Source organism: Camelus ferus, chromosome 18 (genome assembly GCF_009834535.1).
Source record: "Camelus ferus isolate YT-003-E chromosome 18, BCGSAC_Cfer_1.0, whole genome shotgun sequence".
In the NCBI taxonomy this organism is placed as follows: Eukaryota; Metazoa; Chordata; class Mammalia; order Artiodactyla; family Camelidae; genus Camelus; species Camelus ferus.
The window spans coordinates 36562491-36588130 of record NC_045713.1 but is presented as its reverse complement, the minus strand read 5'-3'; the positions used below and the strand labels follow the sequence as shown (position 1 = coordinate 36588130).

The following is a 25640-nucleotide window of genomic DNA, read 5'->3' as shown; positions in this document are numbered from 1 at the left end:
TGTGGGGGTCTCCCTTACTGTTGGAACCTTCTGTAGTTTAGAGGTGGGGAGTAGCTTATGGGGGAGGGGAGCGGGTGTCAGCACCAGGGACCAGGTCTTTGCCAGGGAGAGGGTTCCCTCATACCCCAGCCCCCAGTTTCCAGCCTATCTCCCAGAGCCTAGGACTGTGAAAACAGCAGCAACCGAGGGACTTTGGAACAGGGAAGGGAAGCACAACTTTATTTTTTGGCCTGAAGGTGGGTTGGTATTTTGGGGAATTCTTGGGAACAGAGTATGTCTATCCAATTTCAAACCTGGGGCTTCTCCAGTCATCCCAGTGGAGGTTAGGGGCGGCCAAGGGGTGGGTGGTCAGGTGTGGGAGACAGTCTTGGTGCAGCTCCTACTTCTGTTTGTTCATGGGGGTAGGGGGAGTGACACAAATCGCACGAAGGGCTAAAAGCGCCAGCTGGCACTGTCACTGAGTGTTCCCGAAAGAGGGGGGCAGATCTGGGGGTGAGTCTGAATCTTAAGTAGATGTGTTCCCATTCAGACACCCCCGGCTGAGGGATCCCTATGGAGCATTTGGAGGAATCCTGTCCGCCCCCCAGGAGGGAGGCCCGCCTAGGCTCCCTCCTCTGGGCCACAGGGGTATCGGAAGTGGGGAATCTCCCCTCTCCTGTGGGCCCCCCCCCCCACTTTGGAGAACCCCAGGCTCTGCCCCCACAGGTCAAAGCTGACATCGCCGCCGCATTTCTAGGAATGCCCCTATCCGCTGACTATATTTGGCGAGGGTTTCTAGGAAGGGCCCCCCCAACCCCACCCTGGCCCCCGCCCCAGCCCCCACGCCGGGCAGACGGGCGCGCTCGGCTTCCAGGCTCTCGCCCTCTCTCCCGGGCCGGGGAGGAGCCGCCCCGCCGCCTGGGCCGCCGCCGCCGCCTCCCCAGCGCGGCCAACCCCGGGCCGGCCCAGCCCCCGCCCCGGGCCGGCCATAGGGCGTGGGGTGGGGGGGAGCGGGGGAGGGGGGGGCCGGGCCGGGGTTGGGGGGGGCGGGGGCGCGGCTTTGTGGCGGCAGCGGACCGTGGAGGCCGGGTGCAGCCCCGTCGGCTCCGCGCTCTGGGCAGAAAAGGCTTTTCTACGCCCCCCGCCCATCACTTGGACTTGGTCTGGGGCGGGGGGAATTTTTTTCTGGAAGTACTCCCCCCACCCACGGTGAAGGATTTGAGGCTGGGCTCCAATCGAGGCGGAGGCTGCAGGGCCCGCGGGGCGCCCCCCGCCCCGCGCAAGCCTCCCCGGAGCCCTGGAAGGCGCAGCCCCGGGGGGCCCCCAGCACCCCCGGCGGAGGCAGCGGCGGTGAGTCTCCCCCTTTTTCTGCATGGCACCCCTCCCCCTGGCCAGGGCAGGGGCCGCGGCAGGTGGGTGCCCAGGCCCCCGGGTCAGAAGAGGGTGCGGGGCGGCTGCCTGGGGGGGGGGGGGTGGCAACACGAGCGGGGAGGTGGCGGCGGGCGCAGCGCGCGGCTCTCCCGGGACCCGGCGCTAGACGCTTGTCTTGGCGGCGATCCGCCGCCGCTGCCGCCCCCCGAGGCGGCAGGGCTGGGCTCCCCCCCTCTGCCCGCTCCCTGGCTCCCGAGAGGGGCGTGTTAGGCGAGGAGGTGGGATGGGGGGCGAGGCAGCCCCCCACCTCCCTAATGCTGGGACTTGGAAATTAACCAGGCGGTTTGAAAGCCTACCACCCCGCCCCCACCCCAGAAAGCCCGTTCGGGAAACTGACTCGCTGCGTGACCCCGATATCAATGCCGTGCGGAGAAGCAGGCCGCCCGCTCGCGGGTCCGCGCCCGCCGCGCCTCTTCACTCCACGTGCGCCCGGGGCCGCGCTGGCACGGGCAGGGGGGCCAGCGCCAGCCTCCAGGGGCCGGGCCCTGGGGACATCCGGAAAAGCCCGGAGGACAGTCCCCGGAGTTACCACCTCCCGAAGTAAAGTTGCTGCCCCCTCCCTCGTGGAGCAGACGGCCTTAGTACGTTGGCTGTAGCTTTTGCTCAACATGAATAAAAAATTTTTTTAAATTAGAAAACCAAGGTTCCGGGGTGCGGATCGGGGTGTCAGGGCCCGAAACCACACCAAGTTGCTCTGGCAAAAGTTAGGAGAAAAAAAGGAAAAGGCATTTTGATTTGGGGATAGGGGGAGTGGCGTTTCTGGTTTCTCCTGCTTCCAAGCCCCACCGGGAGCGTTGGAATGTGCCGCTCAGATCCTCTGAGGACACATCCATATTTATAATTTATTTTTAGGAGAAGTTGTGAAAAAGGGAGGGGGTTTAAAATGGGGAGAAAAGGTGTGTGTAGAGGGGTGGCCTTTCCAGAACCCAGAGGCTAATTGAGCTATTAAGATGGAAATCACTTCCCCCAGTCTGGGCAAGCAGCAAATTTGACTTTAATAAGACAATTAAGGGCACAAATAACTAAACTTTAGCCTGATTTAAGAAAGGGGGTGGGGTGGAACTGCACGAAGCACCCCAGGCACTCCTTTTGCGCTTTGCTAAGGGACATTTTGGACGCTCAGCGTCTTCCCTGGGAAGATTTCAGGCCCAACTATGGGTCTGGGGGCAAAAGAGGGAAAAGATACACCTCACCCCCTTCCCCACCGCGGATCCCTGGCTTATGAGTGATGAAACTGTCATCCCGTCATCCCTGCAGGAAAACCCAGTAATGATTCCTTTAATTATCTAGGATTCTCCAAAATCCTGTCTCAAAGGCAGCCTGCCCCTACTGTGAGCTGTGGAGGGGAACATCCTTCTGGAGAAAGAAGGTTTTGGAGGCTGTGGTCCCAGAATCGGGGTTTTGAGGGCGAGATGAGTTTATGTTTTATCCAACTGGCCCACAAAGTCCCGCTTTTGGGGTCATTCTAAACAGCGAGGGATTCAGGCCCCAGCAGCCCCTGGAGGGAGGGGCAGAGAGCTAGCTTCACTCTGAAAGTTAGTTGGTGAAAAGGGGGGAGGTTTGCTACTTTTGGTAAAAAAGTGAAATGCCATCTGGGGGATAATCTTGTATATATGTGTGTATGTGTTCTGTTTGTTGAACCTGCTGTTTTCAAGGGCCTTTCTTTGGGAGGCCAAAAAGCCTATGAGAAGACAAAAGTACTTTTTTTTCCCCCAATGGTTTAATGAGATGTTTTAGTAGATAGGATTTAAGGGAACAAGTGATACATAGGTTATGTCGAACCGCTGAACACCCCCAAAATCAAACACCGCTGAAGTTGTGAATCGTAGTCCCATTACATTTGTCTGCTTGCTCCCACGTGGAGCAATATTTCTTTGCAATTCTTTGCTACCTAGATTTTAGTCATTTTTATAGGAAACTCTGTCATCAGGGAATTCTCTAAGGCAAGGGTGGGAGAGAGGTCCAAATGCCCCTCCCAGAACATTAACCTTATTAGTTCGTGTTAATTTACACAGACATGCACATCCCTGCCCTCCAGTTGTAACCTATATAGACACCCACACACCTTCAGTTTATTTACTTGCAAACCTGGATTTCAATCAAGTGTTCACAGCAGGGCATAGAAAAGTGAGCTGTACCTGAGAAACTTTTGAACACAAAGTCCCTGATGGAAGATTCATGTCTAACAGACATGGCACATGTACACCCTGATGACATTTGCACTCTCGGGGCCTTGGCAAAAACCAGTTCTTTATTTTCAGAGTTCTTTCCCTTTGTTATGGGACGCGATGAAACAGCACAATTTTCAGGAGTCCACAATTCCAGCGTGGCTGGGCAATGGGAAGTTGTCACGTTGTGAATTGCTGAATTGTCACCCCTATCGTAGCGCCAGAGAGCTGACTGTCAGATCCTATTTGCTTTGCTAAATAAGGATATCTCACCAAATTAGCCTCTAATGATACTTCTACAAATAGGGTGTTTTACGTGAATTAACGAGGCCGGAACACCAAATGTCGCGCCAAGATACTGAGCTATAATCGCGGCGATGAAGCTGCGTGTTAAAATTACTGAATTGTTAAATGTGGAGAATCAGAATGTAGTGCTGAATGTGAACCAAGGACTGCTTTAATTCGAGTATTCGCAACAGTACAGTCACTGCGTATGCTCAGCCCTCTGAAAGGGTGCATGTAATTATGAATACATTTAGCAAACTCCCCCCCTCCCCCGACCCCCCGACCCGCTCCGAGTCTGGAAACAGGCAAAGTAGTATGGTGAAGAGATTATAAATCAGTGCTTTGCAGTGGGAAGTCGTCATTAATTCGGCAAAGAATCACAGCTTCTTTTCATATTCTTACCACCGCCCTCCCCCCCACCCCGCCCCCAATAAGAAAAAAACCTCAACGGTGAAACTGCTGAATACATTCTGGCTTTTCTCCTTTTGACCCTCTGTGTGAAATTTCATTAAGCAGTTGCTATCCCCACCCCCCCACCCCCCGCAAAGAATTGTGGATCAAAAAATAAAAAGCAACTTTGAATTTTGGTCATAGCAGTACACAAGCTATGGCAAATCTCTTAGGGGGAAAAAAAACGTTTCGATAGAAAAGAATATAGAATAGCGGTGGGGGGTGGTTAAAATATTTAGAGGAGGGGCTGCAATGAAACTACTGCTTCCTTAAAAATAAAACATGCGTTTATGACTCAAACCAATGAAAGTTGGAAAAGTCCCTAAGGGAACACTCCCTCTGTTCCTTGCTCCCAGCCCCTTATATGCAGACAGAAAGAAGATTCTTGCCAGATATATTTACAGCTTCCTAAGAGTACAGCAGCTCAGCCTCTTGTAATTAGGATTGTAGAGTAAATACAGCTATTATTAGTATTAGACATGAGGGTAGAAATGAGGCTAATGAAAAGTTAAGGCAAACTTGGTCTTTAGAATCACTTGCCGGAAAGGGCATACGCAAACAAAATAATCCATTTTCTTTCTGGAGTTTTCTTCCTTGCCCAGCATCCCAAACTAGGGTAAAGTCCTTTTTGCCGCTTAGATTTGAGACAAGGTGAAGGTAAATGCCCAAGAAAAACACTGCCACAAATATGACGTAAAACAACCACAGATTTCAGGCCTAGTGTCATGTAGGCTTCTCAGGCCAAAGGGTGGCTGTTGAAGAGAGTTTGAAAGGAGGGGACTTCGGGGTCCCTGTCACCCCCAAGCCCCCCACTCCCCCTCGGGGTCTCTTTCCAAAACACCCAGTCATTGGATGCTGCTTTCCCAGGGTCCTCAGTTGTAGGGGGCGTGCACAAATATTTACAAAGCTTTCAAGTTTCTGACTTTACATCATCTTCCTTATATAAAACATCTGAGTTTAAGGAACCACAAAGCAAACTTTTCTCAGTGTCTCTGGAAAGGCTGCACCACTAGCATGAAAGGGAGACACACCTAGAAAATGAAAACTGATGTTGGTCTCCGAGGAAAGCCATTGTAAAAATGCCCTGGAAAGATGGGGGCAAATTTAGCCTCTGCTGGGGGATTTGGCCCAGACAGGGACAGGAGCCTTAAGGTAGCTGTGCAGCGTGGTGTGAAAGTTTTCTCAGAGATGTGCGGAAAACCAGGCTGTCTTGTTGGAATCATGCGTGAGATCAGTGCCCGGGCCTGTTGGCATCTCTGCCCAAAACAGCCTGGACCGCGGCCAGCCCAGGCCTGAACCACCACCGGAGCCTAGACAAGCCCCAGACAGGTGCCCTGGGACCTGGGGGCCCCCCCTGCAGCATTTCTTGGCTAGAAGGAGGGAAGGGTGTTAGGCTCCCCAGCACAGCCTCCCCAGAGACCCTGCAGGGTTGACTGTCCTGGTTACCACGTGGGCTCTGGAGAGGGCAGAACCCCACTTTGCTAAGCGCAGGCTCGAGTCTGGCAGGTTCTGGAGCAGAGCTGTGCTCCTGCAGCTCAGGCTGAAGCTCTCTCCGCCCTCCAGCAACAGGGCTGTGATCCTTCCGTTTGGGGTAGGCCAAGGGGGCGTGGCGCAGGGCCAGCCACAGAGCACAGACGCATCTAAGCTACCGTGCAAGTTACCCCATGTGTGTATGTGTATGTGTGTGTGTGTGTGTGCGCGCACGCATGCTTGCTCCTGGCTTCTCTAGCTAGCAGGCCTCCCATCCACCCTGGGGAGCTGAGCCCTCTTCTTTCCATCAGGGTGCAAGGAAAACCCAGGCAGGGGCAGGGCTGCAGCCTGGAAGTGGGGAGAAGGCTTTGGTGCACTATCAGGAGGTCTTAGGGGAAGACTAGGGAAGTCAATGAGGAGCCCTACATCTGAGCCACCCTGGGGGGCGGCAGAGAGAGAGAACTGGGTGGGCATTCCGGGATGAAACATGCAGAAGACATGCCTGCTCAGCCTTGGCACAGGAACTGGCCCGATGCGGGAAGCTGCTCCCAGCCCCGAGTCAGACTCTCATTTGGCCTCAGTAACTGGACTCCAGGCCACCAGAAGTCCCCGTGGGTTCCAGATTGTATCTTCGAATGGCATGAAAAGGTCCAGACCAGGCCCTCATAGGCCAGGCCATATTTAGCCTCAGGTTCATCCGGAGAATATTTTAGATGCTGGTGCTTGAAAGGCGAGCTCTGGGCCAGGTTGCCGGCTGTCACATGGCGAGTGTAGACTCGCTCCCTCGCAGGCCTGGCCGAGGTGGCCCGGTGCTCACCGCCACAGATGCCCAGTGTCCCGACCAGAGCTTCGGGGCCACATGTCAGGGGCCAAGGAGCCAGCGAGCGCCCGGGTCGTGGGTTCTGTGTTGGGAAGCCTTTTTGCCCCGTTTTCACTCTGATGGCGATAAGACCGCTTCCATTCACAGAACTCACAGAGGCTGTTTTCAGCCCCTGTCTTCTGCGATGGCCCAGTGTGATCTCCCAGCTTGCTGAGTGAGCAGCCTCCTCCTCCGGTGTCAGCAGCTGTGGAGGAGTTAACCCTTTCAAGGCCTGGGGGTGCTGGCTGGCATGGGGGCCCCTGCCTATGGAGACCTTGAAGGCCACACACTCCAGTGGAGCCCCTGCCCTTCACTCCTCAATTCTCATTCATTAGTGGCCAGACCTGAGGGTCGGCTCCCTGGAGCTTAGAGGTGATTTCCCCACTTTGGCCCCATCAGCAATAACCACCAGGCTCCCCTCCCTAACCGCTTGCCCTTCACTTGTTCATACAGCCCAGGGAAGAGCTGCTTGCTTTCCATGCATTTTCATCTGGGCTTCCAAGTTGATAACTTTCCCACATTCCAGAGGGAGGAGGTATTGATGTCCGTGCTTCACTTAGATCGTTCATGAGAGTTTGGAATAATCATCCGGGGTCTCAGGGAGACGCCACTGGCTGCAGGGATTAATCCTAGCAACCTGCGCTGGGATTCCGGATCCTGGTTTTCTGGGCACGGAGGAGTTGCGGCTGTACTGAGGCCACTGTGTGGAGACACATTTAGCCAATTATCAGCCAATAATTATCAGCCTTTCGGGAGCCTGGGTGGAGCCGCCGCCGTGCACCAGGAAAGTGTTGGCTTGTTTAAAGTTTGCTCTAACTTTGTACATTTTTTCCTTTTTAGTTTTGGCTCTTGGTGCTCCAAGAGCCACCACTTCCTGCCCAGCTGGTTCGTTACCGCAGGGAAAATGAGGGACTTTTGGGGGCAGATGTGTTTCCATTCCACTATCATAATGCCCCTAAAAATCCTTATTGCTCTTGCAGTATTCCTCGGGGGTCCCTGGGCCAGCCGTGAGTTCCTCCAGCAACTGAAAGAAGAGAGAAAGATGTTCCCCCAAATCCTCCTCTCTGGTCCCGGGTAGAGCTCCCCTCACGGCACTCAGAACTGGTTACCATCAGGACAAATAAAAAGATGCCGTCCGTGGACGCTGGTTAAATGCGAAACATGCTTTTTACCCTCCAGGGGCCGAATGTTGGCGATGAGGCTTGGGAAACAGGACAGCTGTGGCTGCTGTCAGCGATTGCTCTGGGGGCTCACGGAGGGGAGGTGGGGAAAGCAGGGGAGGTGGGGAAAGCGGGAAAGAAACAAGTGCTACCTGTTTGGCGAGGTGATTCACATTCAGCCTGGTCCTTCCAGCAGAGCCTCTGGGATCCTCACCTTGGCAGGGTCCCTGGACAGTCCTGACTTTCTCCCCAGCTCCCTGAGTCAGACCACTCTCCCACTCTCTGCCTCAGTTTCCTTATTGGGCAAGGGAGGGGCAACTCTCCATGCTCTGGCCCGAGAGGGTTCTCACTTGTACCTGGAATGTTATCGTGAGTTCAAGTGATGTACAAGCTCAGAAGGAGCTTTGAAAATGGGGGCGTTTGGAAGGTGTTCCGTAGCGCTGATACTTATTAATACACGCCTAATATGCTGAGACAACTCAGACAGGAGGGGAGACGGCAGCCCATCAGTGAGCACCGGTTTCTGGAATCATGGAATCAGCCAACCTCAGCTCTGCAACTCTTTCGCTGTGTCACCCCCAGGCAAGTGACTCAACCTCTCTGGGCCTCCATTTCCCCACGCAGGAAACCCATGTTTTGGAACAGAAGTTTTCCAAGTCCGATAGGCATGTACACCTACTCCATGATTTTTAGTAGTACCTGGCTAGAAGTGTAAATTATTCTAATAGGTATTTCTTTGTACAGCTAATTTCTATTTATGGCAAGCAGTCGGTTTTCAGTTTGGGGTAGGGAAAGAAAGGAGGGATCTTTTTTATATCAGTTTATGTAAGTTAAAGAGGGTGAGTTGCTTGAGAAAAATATTAGGCCAAGGATAGGACAGGTGACCTGAGGATGGGGCAGAACTCAAGATGATGGTTTGTAAAGTTTCGTCGTCCACAGCCTGAGGAATTCTTGTTTGTCTTAGGGACTGTCTGCAGCCACGTAGTCGGTGTAGGGAGAGGTAGGTTGCCAATTCCAATCTGGGGAGGGCTCCACCCCCAACAACCTAAGTGTCACATGTCTCCCCACCCCACTGCCACCCAGCCCTGCTTGCCAGCAGTGGTGAGACCCCTCAGATCTCTGCCCCTGTGCCCACCCATAGCTCTGATTTGTCTCTTATTTTAGGATCACAGTGCCCGAGCACTCTCCTTCCTGGCCAGGGCGCCTCTCTGAGCCTCAGTTTTCTCAGTGAAATGAGAATAGTTAACCTTCTGTCTCGGGGCAGTATGGAGACCAGGGGTTAATGGGGCTCAACGGGGCAGCTCTGATGGCTTACAGACAGGGCACAGCTCAGAAGGCAGCGGGCACCAGCGGCCCTGGGGCAGGCAGGGGGCATAGCAGCACCCTTGGCCCGGAGGGGCACTCCTTGGCCAGGCCTCCCGTTACCGGGGCTGGGCATCAGCTCCCCACCCACCCCCTGGGATGGGGAAATAGCAGGCACTGGGCCCCAGCCAGCAGGGGCAGGCTCCAGTTTCACTTTCTGCTGTGTCATGGGGTGGGGGGGTGGCATCAAGGCCCAGCTGGCCAGCTGGGGCGGGCACCAAGAGGCTGGTGGACAGCTGCAGCCCAGCTGCCAAAGCACATCCCACGCCCGCCTTACAGCCTGCTGGGATGGGGGCTGGGCCCTCAGGGCGCCCCTTAAACGCTTTTCACGCCCTGCTGTGCACAGTGAGGAAAGCCAGGAGGGGGTGAGATGGTTCCTTTAGCCACAAGATCTCCCCAAAACAAATTCTTAATCCATGCGCTCTTGAGGGTCTGAGAGCTGCAGCTGTTAACTCTGGATCAAGTGCTGCTGTGTGCTGGGTGCCGGAGATACAGCAGAGGGTGAGTCAGGCTCCGCCCTCAGGGGGCTCCCAGTCGAGTTGGGGGAGATGGACAAAAGAGCAAAGAAAAAGAATCCCACGTCATGGGGACAATTCCACACTGTGTGCTTGGTGTTAGCATCTCAGGGAAGGGGCGTGCACACACGCATGTGTATGCACGTGTGTGTGCCAGGAACACGTCAACCCCTGGGACACATAGGTCAACTAAGAACACAGACCCAGGGGCCAGGTGTCCCATGTTTGAATCTGGATTCTTCCACCAACTGGTGTGTGACCTCAGACAAGTGCCCTCTCCCCTTTGGGCCTCAGTTTCCCCATCTGTAGTTGCTGGAATAATGGTACCTACGTGATAGGGCTGCATTGAGGATGAAATGAACATCCTTAAAGAACTAAATTCAGTGCCTGGTGTCAACCAGGTACTGTCTACATCTTACCTATTATCTAAGAATAATAATGTGTGCTGTTCTCATAGGATGAAATGCAGCCGTGACCGCTGGCTGAGAACAGCACCAATATTGTGGAGCCCACCCTCCCTGCCCCGCCTTTCACCTGCCTCATCTCACTTAATAGCCACAACCAACCCTCAGGTAGGCCTTAGCATCTCCTTGTTCCATTGAGGAAACGGAGGCTCAGGCAGGTGAAGAGATGTACACAGCTGGAGAGCAGTTTGACCCCAGGAGTAGGGCTGGCTTCACGGTTGTGGGCCTCCGTATCATTAAATGCTCTGCGATCATCATCCTTAAATTCTGAATAATTTTGGAACAAGGGGCCCACGTTTTAATTTTGCACATTCCAGAGCCAGCCCGGCCCAGATCTGACTTACTCCAAAGCCATCACTCATAACTCCTCCCATCCATATATCATAGAACCGGTCCAGACTGGTTTTCCAGTTCATTGGTACAGTATTTAGTGTGGGACTGAAGTTCCTGTGGAGAACACAAAGACATATTAAGGGGCAGAATTGCCCAAATGCCTATTTGATTGTCCCCCCATTAGAAGGAAGGCAGGACAGTTGCCTGGGCAGGGGTGACTCATTCATTGCTGTATCCCCAGGGCCTGGCATGTATTAGCTGCTCAGTTAATAATTGTGAAATGAAGCAAATGAATGGGAGGCTGCTGTATCTTCCGAACTAAATCAGATTTAAATGACACCAGGAAAGCAGGTCATTAGTGGTGGCCACCCCCTGCCGGCTTGTGACAATCCCTCGAAGGGTGTGGAGACAAAGGTCTCTTTCATCCCCTGGCTACAGACCTGGGCTGCAAACCTGTGTGCCAATAGCTTGTAGCAGCTTACTGTTTAAACAGGTTCTGGTGGGGACCTCAGAGGTAACACAAGTGTTGAAGACACGCAGGCCTGGATTCCTGAGCGCCTGTCACTGGGGAAGATGCAGAGCTTAGCCAAAAGAATATTCAGGTTTTTCAGTTTCAGTTCGGGGCAGGCTCAGCTCCCCGATCAGGACCAGAGGGCCCAGTTTCCTGGACTGCTAACTGAGAGGGTTTAGATTTGGGGATTGCAGGTCCTTTTTCCTCTGAATTAGAGTTTTCCTACGTTCTCACAGTTCCAAATTTGCTCCCCACAAAAACCTTACTGAGCTTTACTAAGAAGCAAAGAATCATCTCAAAAGCCTTTAAGATATTTATAACAATAATAAACGTGTTTTTTGCCAACTGTTTTCACAGGCTTGGCTGCCAGTGCTTCAGATAATAACCACGTGAAGTAGGAGTTACCATCCTCATTTTCTAAATAACATCCCAGCCACCACCGTGGACTGAGTGCTCGATATGAACTAAGCTCTTTACACGTACGAAGTCATTTTAGTTGCACGAGCCGTGTGTAAGGGAGGCTGTGTTACTGTCTCTGGCTTCCTGATGAAGAAGTAAGCGTAGAGAGAGGAACCGAAACCCTCCATAGACAGTAAGTGCAATGATTGGATGGGGCTGTGTGTTCCAATAAAACTTTATTTACAAAACCAGGAAGTGCGCTCGCTTTGGCCCCCAGGCTCTAGTTTGCCTACCTGGTTCCAGACCATAAGACCTGCCTTCCAGTTAGGAAGAGTCAGGCCCTGGCAACGGCCTTCCTGCCCATCTCCCTGCTCCTGTGAGGTGACTGAGTTACATTTCAGAACAGAGACCAGTGGGCAAGGGGAGAGGTTGAGTTGGCCCCTCTTTCCTTGAAGGGATTATGAAGCTTTTGGAATTTACAACTATTAGGACTTGTTATTGGCTGCCATGATGGATCACCATGGGGACATTAAAACTGTCACTTTAATAGCTGTCAACTGAGTTAACTTTTACAGAAGAAGGTGTTATAGTTTAGGAAAATACCTCAATGGGGCATTTTGACAGTGGAAGGAACTTCTCTTTGGAGAAGGCACTTCTCTGTAGTTGGTGAGCATGGAAATAGAATGAAAAATGTCTCAAGGCAGAAGAAGGTTAACAGGAAGGGGAGGTGGAAATTTGTGTGTGCATGCGTGTGTGTGTGCACGCGTGCATGTGTGCACATGTGCAGAGAGAGGGTGGAGGAGAAAGAGATTTCCTAAAGACAGGAGGCTGGATTTCTGGCAGGAGAAGGGGACAGAAGGGAGGGCATGACTTTTTTTCCCTAACAATTTTATTGAGACATAAATCATTTACCATATAATTCCCCCGTTTCAAGTGCACAGCTCAGTGGCTTTGTATATTCAGGACTATGTGACCATCATCACAGTCACTTTTAAGACATTTTCATCACCTCAGAAGCCCCGTATCCTTTAACACACTACCCCCACAATCTTCCAATCCCTCCCCCAACCCTACTCCTAAACAATCACTAATCTGCTTTCTGTCTCTGTAGATTTGCCTGTTCTGGATATTTCGTACAGATGGAATCATATAGTATGTGAGCCTTTGTGACTGGCTTCCACCCAGCGTGATGTTCTCAAGGCCCATCCACGCTGGAGCACATGTCAGAACTTCATTCCTTTTTATGGCGAATAACATCCACATTTTATTTAATCCATTTGTTCAGCTGACAGACATTTGGCTCTCATGCAGAACGCAGCCATGAATATTCATGTGTGAGTTTTTGTGTGGATGTACGTTTTTGCGTTTCTCTTGGGGGTTCTATCCAGGAGTGGAATTGCTGGGTCATATGCAGCTCCGCGTTAACACTTTGAGGGGCTGCCCAGGGCACATCTCATAGTGCCTTTTTCAACCTTATGTGATGGAAATTTCCTGCGATGCTGAAAATGAGGAAGCACCCCGAATCCATCATCCAGGGTCAACCACAATCAACCTTTTGCTGGTCGTGTTCCTTCTGCCTTCCCTCCTCCACTGTCGCTTCCCACTGAGTAGCTGGAAGCCAGTTCCTACCTTGCACTTGATGGTGTTAACTTGGCTGAGAGATCAGTGTTTTCTTCCATACCAGACCTTCAGTCCAGGTCTCCTATACCCACCTCCTCATGTGGATGGACTTGGGGGACAAAGGAGGAATTGGGGCAGAGTCTAGATTGGGTCAGTGTGAGGTGCAACAGGAATGCTCCTGAGTGACGCAGAGCTAGCTACACAATTTGCAAAATGAAAATGTGGAGCCCTTTGTTCAAGATTTAAGAAGCTCAAGATGACACCAGTAGAGCATTAAACCGAACGTAGACCCTGCTCAACTGCACTGGTCATGTGGCCATGAGGCCAGCAAAAGAGCACTCAAGCAGAACTGGTTCATTCGGTGCAGGAGTTTAGAGCCTTGGGTGTCTAGGAGAGACACAAGCACCCCTCTTCCCCAGTCCCTGGAAAGGTTCCGAGGGAAGCTGGGTCTCCCATGGCATGTAGGACAGGATTCAAGCCCATTCCATTTGAATCTCCAAAAATAAGATGACCCCAGTTGACATGTGGGTTATAAGTATATTAGAAAAATAGCCATCTGTCTTAAGCCTTCTTCCCTAAGAGCCTGCATTTGTTTTGTTTGGCCACACCATTTTGTCGTGTACTCTGATATCACAGCAAATGACAGGGCCAGTCTTCAGAACAGAGGCCTGCTGGTGAGCAAACAGTTCAGAGCAGGACCAGGGATGCCCTTAGAGGCAGGTGGCCACGGCAGACTTTGGCATCCAATCATGGCACCCAGTCCCTCCCAGCTCAGACAGAGCTCCATTATCCTCGAAGCATGGCCTCCGGCAGCAAAGGAACCTCATTTCCTGTGCTTATCTAGACTCTCAACCTAAGAATTCACCCAGAGATTCAGAGCCTACCTTGTGTATTGGGATGACACTCTAGGATGCACTCAGGCTAACAGGACCTTGTCGTGAAGGGGAACAGAACTCCACTGGGAAGGAGAGAGAGCGTGGAAGAGATGGACTCCTTGAGGAGAGAACAGATAAGGACTTTGTAGCTCCTCCTGTTCTCTGTGGGATGTTCAACCAATGAGTGAATGCTCATTCATTTATTCAATTATTTGAGTACCTACTCTGCATTAGGGGCTGTCCTGGGCATGCGCAATACGTCCCTACCCTCAGGGGCAGGAGAGGCCATCATAAACCAAAGAAGAAAACGTTTTATATTTGATTAAAATAATGTCTTAACAATGGCAAAAAACAGCTACAAGTCTGAGTAAATCCCACTGGCAATTTGGGGGTTTATAGACAAAGTGGATCTTAAACCGAAGCCCAACTCAGGACTGAAGCAATTCTCGGCAGAGCGGATGCAGAAGCAGCCCAGCCAGGAGAAGGCCCCGGGGGAGGAGGTAGGTGGCTCTGGGTTTTGTTTTGGGGTTTTTTTTCCACCGCCAGCACTTTCTACCCCACTTGTGGTAACGGACGCAGTGCCCAATGGGAATACAGCCAAAGGTGGCCCCTTACAACACCCAAGCCTCAGCTGTAGTCATTGGTCCAGGTGTGGGCGCGTGACCTAACATGGCCAATCACAGCTGCTCACTTCGAGGTGGGCCGCAGTGATTGGGCCAGGTGTGATCATGTGACCCAGCAGGGCCAGTCCAGGATTGTCCTAACTAGCTGGAGGGAAGGTTGCTTTTTCCCCACCCCCTCTCCAGCATCCAGAGCTACCTGTGACCCCAGAGACTGAGGCCAGAATGGAGGGAGGGATAAGGAAGGGACAGGATGGGGGGGATGGGTAGGGGAGTACGGGAGAGACCGGCGCTGTGTGCTGTTCCCTGGATCCAAGAGCAGCCAGCCTCTCATTCATCATAGCTACATAAGGGATGAATCCCCCGTCTTGCCTCAGTCAGATCAACTGGTTTCTCGATGGCCCAAAGCATCCCAAAATTCAGGACTTGGGAACCGTTTCTTTCTCTCACATGGATTATGTGAAGCTAAATGGCGTATATTATCCTCAGAACTCATTTTCCCCTCGGTTTGCCTGCTGTGCTGGAGAACGAGAGATTCTCCAGACACATCTCCATACCCTGCCTCGACTGCCTCTCCCCCAGTTAATTTACCGCTGAATCAGAGCTAAACATTTGCTCCCGGACTTCTGGTCCTGCCCTCTTGCTGCTGGCTTCTGTCTCCTCGACCTCACTCCCAACACACACTCACCTCTCTGGCCCACCCTGCTCTCCACCAAGGACGGAGCCTGCAGCTTGTCCTGGCCTCTGCTCTGATCCCCGCCATGTTATAGTTGTAAAGGTTTACTTAGGACTCTGCCCCGCATGAGCGGTGACCTTGAGCATGGAGACCCAGGTGTCACTCATCTTTGCACCCTCAGCTGCTGGCATGCAGCAAGGGGGCAGCACCTGTGGGAGGGAAGGAGGCAAGGAGAGGAGGAGGGGAGACAGGATCGCTCATTCCTATTGATTCTGGTTGCTCACATTGTCACAGTCATGTTCTAGACTTGTTTCCTCTGCCAGATACTCTTCTGTCAGGAGGACACAGCTCATGCCTCACCTCCTTCAGGCCTCTCCTCCAATGTTACCTTCCCAGTGAACTACATTCTCCCAGACCCCTTTTTTCCCCTCTTTTTTTAATATCTATTTTATTTACTTTGTAGGGTTTTTGGTTTTTGGAGGGAGGTAATTAGGTTCATTTAGTTAGTATTTTATTTAGTTAGTTATTTTAATGGAGGTACTGGGGATTGAACCCAGGACCTCGTGCATGCTAAGCATGTGCTCTAACCATTGAGCTATACCCTCCCCCCTCTCCCAGTCCCCTGCTTGACCGCTGCCCCTCTTCCATCCTTTCTTGTTCTCTTTCTTCTTCCCATCCACCACCATCGGTCTTTCTCCATGTTTTATTTATTTTATTTACTGTCTCTCACTGAAGCGTCAGCTCCAAGTGGGCAGCCATCTTTGATTTTTTCTCCACTGTATCCTCAGCACCTACTAGGTGCTCAGTAAGTATCTGTGGAATCAATGGATGAATTCACCAAAACCAGTCTTACCAAATTTGTTTCTCAAAGTGCCGATGCACTTTATGCATTTCACATGTGTTAATAAAAGTCAGGTGATGTACTAGTTTCCTAGGGCTGTCATAACAAATTACAAATGGAGTGGCCTAAAGCAACAGAAATGTATTATTTCACAGTTCTGGAGGCTGGAAGTCCAAAATCTGGCAGGGCTGAGTACCCCCCGAGGTGCTCCGGAGCAAAATCTGTTCCTTGTCTCTTCCAGCTTCTGGTGGCTCCAGAATTCCTTGACTTATGGCCGCATCACTCTGATCTCTGTCCCTGTCTTCATACGGTTTCTCTGTGTCTGTCTCTGCTGCTCTCATGTAAAGATACATGTAATTGCATTTAGTGTCCAGCCAAATAATCCAGGATGAGCGCCACCTCTCAACTCAAGATCCTTAACTTAATCTCGTCTTTTTCCATATAAGGTAACCTGTAAAGGTTCTGGGGCTGAGAAGTGGGTATAGCTTTTCTTTCTCTGGGGGCCACTGTTCAGCCCACTATGTTATTTGCACGAAGACCAGAAAAGCAAAGATTCCCACTGCCACTCTGTTGGCCTGACAGATATGTAATGAGTATGTTGCTTCAGTCAGACCCTGGAAATGATTTTTAAAACACCATTTTATGTTTTTTAATTATCCCAATTAAAAAAATAATAATACCATGCTCATGATAAGAAACACAGTACAGAATTGTGGGAGATGCAAGAGCCCTTTGCAATTTTTCTCTAACTCCAATTTCAGTTTCTAAATGTAACCACTATAGGCAGTTGGCATACTCCATAAATTTTCTAAGCATATTCGAGAGCATACACTTTTTTTTGCTCATAACATTAGGAAAATTGGGGGCATGACAATATATTCTGAAGACCTGACAGCCCTCCAATCCACCCCAATCTTTCTAATGACTTCTAGCAATGCACCATACTTAACCTGTCCCCTACTGGCCAACATTTCCATTCAACTCCAGGATTTTGCCATTATAACACATAGACTCCCTGGCACTTGGCCAAGTATATTCATAGGATACAGTCCTAGAATTGGGATGTCTGAGTCAGAGGATATGTGCATTTTTAATTTCTGTAGCTACTGCCCAGTACCCTCCACAAAGGTGGCATCAGCCACACACCCATCAGCAATACACACGTGAGGGTACCTGCTTCCATCACCCTCACCCACCCTGGCAAGGACGCAGCACATCGGGGGAAGCAAATCCCAAATTCAGGTAAGTGGACTTTCCATGTGGGCCTGAGTAGGGGTGGACACAGCCTCCAAGGTTGTCCCTTTAGCCTGTGGAGGCGCTAAGCCATCCAGGGTTCTCATTTGGGTCTAATAAACAAAGGCAGGGCTTGGGGAGATGAGCCAGAACCATGCTGCGAGATGCCTTATGCAGCTCAGTATTTATTTCTTCAGTGCAGTTAGAACTTAAATATGGTCAAAACATATTCTTCTTTTAATTTACACAAACAAATATGTTCCCAGGCTGACACCTCTGGTGCCAAGTTTCTAGGGGAAATGAAATTCTACTATGAGATTATAAACCACTAGAGAAAAGATGAGGATGGAAAAGCCGCCGCCGTCAGCTTCAGCGCGTCCGAGCGGGGCTGCTGAGAGATGTTTCAGAACCGGGCTGCTGCTTCTCAGTCTCTTTCTGTTTTTGTTGCAGATAAACCTGCCAGTAATTTTAGCAAATGAAACCTGGAATGCCTAAAGGCCAGAGGATGGAAAACGCTCCGGTTTTGATAAAAGGAGGTCTGCTCGGCTTGGACTCCTCCGTCCTGCTAGTCAGGAGACACAAAGATTTATCCAGAGAGGGGCTGATGAACTGAGGAAAGAGAAATGGGGCCAATGTGAGTTGCCTTTCAAGAGCTGTGCTAATATAAAACCAAGCAACTTGAATTAGTTCCAAGAGGGGATTAAAGCAACATGTTATTTTGAGTGATTGCTTAATTTATTGAGCTGTGGCTAGATCTGTAATGAAATACAGCCCTTACAACTGATAACCTCCTGCTGCAATTGAACTTCTACTACAATTAAGGAATATTCTCGGAGAGTTTCTCTGGAACAGCTCAGAATTTTTAGTCTGTGGTGGGGTGCTTCTGTGGACTCATTTTCCAGGCAAGCATTTTTTTTTTTTTTTTTTGCCTTTAAAGAGTGACGGGTTGATGTTAATAAGGAAAATCAGCGGTGTTTTACTGAATGCCTTGTGTGCACTGGGCGCTTAACATACATCATCTCTAATCCTGACAGCAGCCCAAGGAAGTAACTCTTATATAAGTCCCCACTTTACAGCTATGAGGTTCCAAGATGTTAAATAATTTTCCAAAGTGGCGCTGTCCAAGATGGTAGCTACTAGGCACTTGGGGCTATTTCTGTGTATAATAGTTCACATTTTAAAAAATCTAAAAATTCACTTCCTAGGTTGCACTCAATAACTAGTTCAAGCGCCCAATAGCCACATGGGGCTAGTGGCCACCACACTGGACAGCGCAGAGCGCGACCGTTTTGATGACTGCAGAAGGTCCTGTGCCATTGACCAGTGCCGTTCCAGAGATTTCACAGGTAGAAACTGGCCGGGTCAGATTTCAAACCCAAACTAATGGGCTTTGAGGGCAGCATCTTCCACCCCGCCTTGCTTCCTTTTTCTCCTTTGGCTGAGAAGCAGGGACTCGAGCAGCGATTCTAAACCCTATGTGCGGCTGCACGTTAAAATTACCTGGACTGCTTTAAAATACAGTATCGCTGCTAGGCTCCCAGCCCTAGAGATGCTGACTGGTGATTGGGAGGGGTTTTTATAGTGTCCCGTGCAACTTAAGTGTGCAGTCAGGATTGAGGGCAGTTAGATGAGAGGGTCCACACACAGGATGGTGGAAGGAACTGGTTCGTCTGCCATGAGCATGTGGTCCTTTGTGGACCCTTGTGGACCCTGACCCTCTCTCAGAGCCACTCTTAAGCCTCCTGAGCCGTCAGAGAGCTCAGGTTCATTTCTGAGGGAAAGACTTGAGTACTTTCTCACATGCTTCCTGCTTGATGGATGGAGACACACAACCCAGAGCACTGCCATGGCAGAAAGGAGATGTGGATGTAAGATTACGGAGACGAAGTGAACAACTGGAGTCCCAAATTTGAATTGAAAGCATCCATGTTTTGCCTTACAAAATAAAGCATGCGTTTCCTACCTCTGTTCACTGAAAAGCTGAGAAATAATGGGCAGTTCTGTAACAGTGAGCACCCCCAGCACCCACAGGGCGGTCTCTAAGCACCACTTCTAAGCAGATGTGCTCTGTGGAGGTTCTGTGGAGAGAGGGCTGATTCCAGGTCTGAGGCAGGAAATGTGTGAGATGAGCCTGGAACATCTTGTCATCTGGTTGCACGGAAGCTGTCAGAGACTTTCGGGGACACGTCAAAAAGGAGGCAGGAAGGGAACATGAAGAGGCTCCCACTGGCCAAAGATGGGAGAGTTTGAGCATCGCTAAGAATAATAACTGCAAGGGATGGAAACGTGTCATAAACATCCAAGTCTGCAAGTCCACAATGATACTGAGAAAAACAGAAACTCACTTGTCATCTTTGGAGGAGGCTGGGAAACCAACCTCTTATTTTTGTCAAATAAAGGGAAAGAATCAAGCATTTGTCCTTTCTGGTATGAACCATACTCTACAGCAACCAAAGAGTTGATATGGGGAAGTTTCTTTATAGAAGAACCCCAGCTAACAAACAAAGACAGAAAGAGAGATGTAGTAAGCCACCATTTTGCAACCTCTCATGCATCTAGACAGCGATCATCAATGGCTGCCAACACCTCGAAGAGGGACAACCACACGTTACGTGCCTTCAAATAGAAATACGAGACAGCCACTGGGAAGGAGTCCTACACACACACACACACACACACAACTAAATCTAAGTGAATCTAAGTGAACTTCTAGATCTTACTACTGATTTAAAAGAAATATAATAGGGAGAGGAACACGTGTAACACCAAGATGGGGATGCAATAAGCAAAATCCAGATTGGGACATTCTACAGAACAACCAGCTCAGTTTCTTCAACAAATAAATTGCAAGAGAAGGAAAAGGGAGGGAGGGAGGGAAAACCCACAGATTAAGAAAGATATCAGAGACGTATCAACCAGTCACAATGTATGAGATTTATATGGATCCTGATGTTAACCAACTGTAGAGAAAACATTTATGAGACAACTAAAAAAATCTGAACACTAGATATTTGCTGATATTAAAGCATTACTGTCAGTTTTAGTAGGGGTGATGGTGGTGGAAAAAAAACCTTTTTATTTGGAGTTATATACTCAAATATTTGCAGAAGAAATGGGTAATGTCTGGAATTTGCTTCTAAGTATCTGGGATGAGGGAGGAGGGGAAGGGGGTATAGATGGAACAAGATTGGCCAAGAATTGGTGATTATTGGAGCTGGGTACTGGGTAGCTGGGGTTTATTGTACCATGTACTCTACTCTTGTGTACACTTAAAGTTTTTTCCTGATAAAGATAAATAAGAATCAGCCTTTTCCTTCCCTTCTCTCAAGGGTATTGGTTTGGCCCGCCCACCCACTGCTGGCATCTCTGGGGCAAGCCTGGGGAGCAGGCTTGAGATACTTCTCAGCACATCATGTGTGCATATCCCCTCCTGTCTCCATGGTGACCAGTGAGGTGAGGAAGCAGCATCCAAAAGGCTCCTGTCCACATGAGGATCTGGCCAGGCTGCTGGCGTTGTGCCCGGCCCACCATAGCTGCTCCCTTTGGAGAATTCCTAGTCAGATCATCACAGCCCCCAGATCTGCCTCCTTGTACCCCTCTGCCATCACCCTTGCCCTCCCTTTGACCCTCTGAGGAAGTAGAGGCCAATTAGTGGAGAGAACAGAACCCTGAATTGGATCCAGGTTCAAATTTTGACTTCTCCTCTTAATGGCAGGACCTTGAACTTCCCCGGGCCTCGATGTTCTCACCTGTAAAACGGGCATAATGTGACATCAACTAACTCAACAAATCTTTATTATGGGAGGACAGTGGCAAAAAGGACCTAGTCTCATGGAACTAGACACTTGGAGGTAAGAAGACAATATTAAAAGTATGTACTAATGATAAAGGACAAGTTGTAAAAAATTTTTTTGAAAACTGGCAGTCCGTCCTTAGGACGTATAACTCTCAGTCATACTTCTCGTTGATCAGGATCTCCACACTTTCCAACGACTGAGTATCCAGCTCTGCCGGACCCACAGAATATTTTCACTTAACTGTGTGCTCATATTTCCATGAAGTAAGTGCTATTCTTCCCATTTCATGGGGGAGGAGCTAGGTATGGAGAGGTGAGGTGACTTGGCCACAGCTGCACTGTGGGTACACTGCCCTGTGGGTACACTGCCCTGTCTTCTTTGCTCAGCCTTGTGCATTGATTAAGCTCTGAAATGCAGTAGCATGGCCAGGAAACCAGAACTAACAGGAGACCAAGAGCTCTCCAGGTCAAACTCCGTTTTGCAAATGAGGAAACAGCGCCCAGAGAGGCCAAGTAACTTGTTCCAAGCCACACAGCCAACGAGCTGCTTAGCCTGTGTCCAGGCTGCTAGGGGAGAAGGTGCAGGGAAGTCTCACACGGTGAAGGAGGCTGACTCTTCCTGTCCCCTTTTTTTTTTCTTTTTGGTGGGGGGAGGTAATTAGATTTATTATTATTATTTTTTAATGGAGGTACTGGGGATTGAACCCAGGACCTCATGCATGCTAAGCATGTGCTCTACTACGTGAGCTATACCCTCCCTCATTACTGTCCCATTTAATCCTGTGCCAGGGTGGGGTGACCAGCCATCCTGGGATTTCCTGGGACTGAGGACTTTGGGCATTTAAGCCAGGAAAGTCCTGAGCTAACTGAGATGAGTTGATCATGCTGTTTCACAGTGAGGCATCTAAATGGATGTTTTCCAAGACATGTGGCTGAGAAGCAGCACTGAGTCCCCACAGAAATACGAGGGTTTCACGCTTTATATAATTAACTGATTAAAAAAAAATTTTTTTAAGGGAGGTACTGGGGGTTGAACCCAGGACCCTGTGCATGCTAAGAAAGGGCTCTACCACTGAGCTCTACCCTCCCTCCATTACCTCATCATTAATATCTAGTCTCCCACCACCCCAGCTAGACCATCAGTCCATGGGGGCAGGGACCAATATGTGATGTTCACTTCTGTTTTACAGCCCCTGAGTCAGTGGTGACACATGAATGACACTCGACAAATAGTCATTGACGGACCAACCAAAGCTGCCATCACCTCTGACTGGGCCTCCATCCGAGACTGCAGAAATCCTCTGTAGCCACCGTGACCTCCAGTTCCCATTCAGACAGGCTAGTATCCGTGAGGTCACACGACAGAAGGTGTTTCCAGAGAAAAACTGGCCAAGAGGCTGGCGGACAGGATCGGGTGTGTTTTTTCTTTAATTGTTGTACCTGTTCTGTCTGTTCTTTCTTGGCTCGGTTCACACACACACACACACCCCACCCCAGCACCAGCTCAGGAAAAAACAAAACCAAAACAAAACATTACGGCAGAGGTTGAGCCAAGAAAGCTGGCTGGTTCCCTCTCTGTAAAAGCTTGTAATTGGAAAAAATGCTGAAAAAAATGTTCATTATTGCCTTGGCCAAGAGGGTAATAAAAAATATGAAGTAGATTAGAGGCTAAGCAGGGGGAAGAGAAGCGGAGGAGGGGAGATGAGACGGGGAGGAGAGGAGATATAGGCGAGGAGGATGAATATACTTTATGAGGAGGATCTGCCGGAGGGAGGAGCGGAATGTTGTCTAGCCGAGGATTGAGGATGGAGAGGAGTCTTTAGGAGGATATTATTTCTTCTTCTTCTTCTCGTTTCTTATTATTTTTATTAGTACTTCTTATGCTCTTCTCTTCGTCCTTCTTCTTCTTCTTCTTCTTCTCTTATTCTTTTCCTTCTTCCTTCTTCCTTCTTTTCTTCTTTCTTCTTTCTTCTTCCTTCTTCTTCTTTCTGATCTTTTTTTCCTTCCCCTCTCCTTAAATTAATTCCAGAGTTCCTCCAGATTTCTCATTGCTAAGCTATAAAGTTCCAGGTTTCGCAGCACCCGTGCTGATTGGCAGGGAGGCTCCGGGCAGCTCCAATCAGAAGCAAGTTGCTGAAAGGAGCATCCACATCACAGCTTGCCCCAGGGTTTTGGAATTTTCTCCCTGATGTTATGAGCCATCAAGGTCTTTGTCTAACTGTATAAAACCTGTTTTCTTGATATTGTCTGCCTCTCTCTCTGGAGTGCAGGCTGTTGAGGGGATGCCAGAGGTCCTGGAGGAACAGGGAATCCTCGGGTCACCAGGTTGGGGTCTGCGACAGAAATATTAGGGTCTGTGATGGTTGACCACAGACGACAGCATGGTGCCCTGCCATGGGCAGGAGGATGCCTCAAACCGCCCCCCTCCCCAGACTGACCTCTCCCATGCCATTTCTTAAGCTTGGTGCAAAGCGAAGGAGGAAAAGTAGATGCCATGGAATGTGGTATTGGGGTAGAGGCTGCATGTAAAGGACCTTAAAACATGTAGATGGTAAGGGCACCACAGAGGGCCGTTCTCATGTTTCACCTCCAGAAACCGAATGCAAACAGCCACCACGAACTGAGTTCCTATCGCATGCCAGGAACTGTTTTCATTTTTAAGTCCACTCTGTTGAGGTACGAGTGACATGCAAAAAGCTGTCTGTGTTTAATGTATACAACTTGATGAGTTTGGAGATAAGTCTACACCTGTGAAGACATCAGCACAGTCTATACCATAAATATATCCACCATCTCCAAAATTCCCTCTCGCCTTCCTTATTATCATTTTTTTTTATTGTGATAGGAACATTTAACATAAGATCTACCCTCTTAGCAAAGTTTTAGGCATACAGAACAGTATTACTAACTATCATTACCATGCTGTACATTAACTCTCCAGGACTTAACTCATCTTGCCTAATGAAGCTTTGTACCCAGTATCTCCCTGTTTCCCCCTCCTCCCACCACCTGGCAATCCCGGTTCTGCTCTCTGGTTCTGAGTTTGACTATTAGATTCCGTATGTAAGTGGTATCATGTAGTATTTGTCCTGTGACTAGCTTATTTTACTGAGCATAATGTCCTCCAGTTTCATCCATGTGTTCACATATTTCGGGATTTCCTCCTTTTTAAAGGCTGAATAATATTCCATTGTATATATCACATTTTCCTTTATCCATTCATCTGTCAATGGACATTTAAGTTGCTTCCACATCCTGGCTCTTGTGCTAGAAACTTCTCATACAACATCTCCTCCCATCCCAAAACTCTCATCGGACAGAGAACGGGATGGACGTCTGCTGGTTTTGCCTGCACTGCTTCACCTTTCACTAACAGGGGAGCCATGCCACAGGGGAAATCATGTGACCCAGACCTGGCCACAGTGATTGGCTCTGGGATAGGGCACATGATCAAGCTGGGCCAATCAGAATCATCCTTGTGCCTTTTTTTTTTTTTTTTTTTTTTTTTTTGCCAGAACTATAGGAAAAGAGCCCCTCTCTTACCACTGGATTTAAGGAGCTAGTGATGACTGTGAACACATGTGGAAGGTGCCTGAGGGAGATTAGGAGCCCCTGTGATAATGCGTGAGTTCCAGATGCAGCTGTCAGGGATCTCAGATCTCAGATTTCCTGGCTTTCAGTTAAAGAACCGTAAATTATTTGTCTGTTGAAGCCGATTTGCCTTGTGTATCTGTTGCTTCTGACAGAGTGTGACTAATACTGACACACACTTTGTCCTCTTGGTGCCTGGCTCTGGGTTGGGCGATTTGCATGTATTCCCATATCCGGTCCTCACAATCACCTGGTGAGGTATTCCATTTTGCAGATAGGAAAACCAAGGCTCAGGGGGGTGAGGGAACCTGGCCCAGATAATACTGCCAGTACGTGCTCAGGGAGTCAAACCTGGTCTAATTCTTGGATGTCCTGGGGACTTGGAGCCCCTCACAGCTGCCCGCCCCAGCCTCACCCGCGCCGGCCAGTGCCTGGGGGAATATGTGTCAACAGAGGCCCTTGGGCTGCAACCACGTGTGGTTTGTTGCTCAGCACTGCAGTGGGAAGCTTGGCTGTATTTGTCACAACTGTTAGTGTTTGGTTATGTTTAATCAAGGCCGTGGAGGTGGGGCGTATGTGTGAGAGAAAGAGAATGCTATATATAATCTCTTGTGCACAAAGTCTGCTATAAGATTGCCGGACCCTCCCCACTTCCCAAATACAGATGACAAAAAAAGTAAACTGAGCAAGAGCACAGATCTCTTTAGAAATCGGAGTGAACAACAAGGTCCTACTGTAGAGCACAGGGAACTATATCCAAGCTCTAATAACCTATCATGACAGAGAATATGAAAAAGAATGTATGTGTGTATAACTGAATCACTATGCTGTACACCAGACACTAACACAACATTGTAAATCAACTCTACTTAATTTAAGAAGAAAGGAAAAGAAAAAGAAATCAGAGTGTTTGAACTCAATGGCAGAGAGTTGCTATTTATTCTGAACTCCGTGAAATAAGATGACTTCTCATCACCAGATAAGTCATCAAGACGATGTGCT

The 25640-nt window shown here is 49.6% G+C and overlaps 1 long non-coding RNA gene across 6 annotated transcripts; it reads left to right on the top strand.

Moving 5' to 3' along the window:
* Positions 1-1056: 1056 nt before the first annotated feature.
* On the top strand, positions 1057-22705 carry LOC106728945. 6 transcript variants are annotated; one of them, XR_004312814.1, is made up of 7 exons: positions 1057-1329; positions 7623-10251; positions 11345-17885; positions 18457-18597; positions 20967-21102; positions 21224-21311; positions 22238-22705. It is a non-coding gene; the product is annotated as an uncharacterized LOC106728945 (long non-coding RNA). The 6 variants fall into 6 exon arrangements; XR_004312815.1 differs by having other exon boundaries at positions 7623-11579; positions 12498-17885; XR_004312818.1 differs by having other exon boundaries at positions 7623-14381; positions 17702-17885.
* The last annotated feature ends 2935 nt before the right edge of the window (positions 22706-25640 follow it).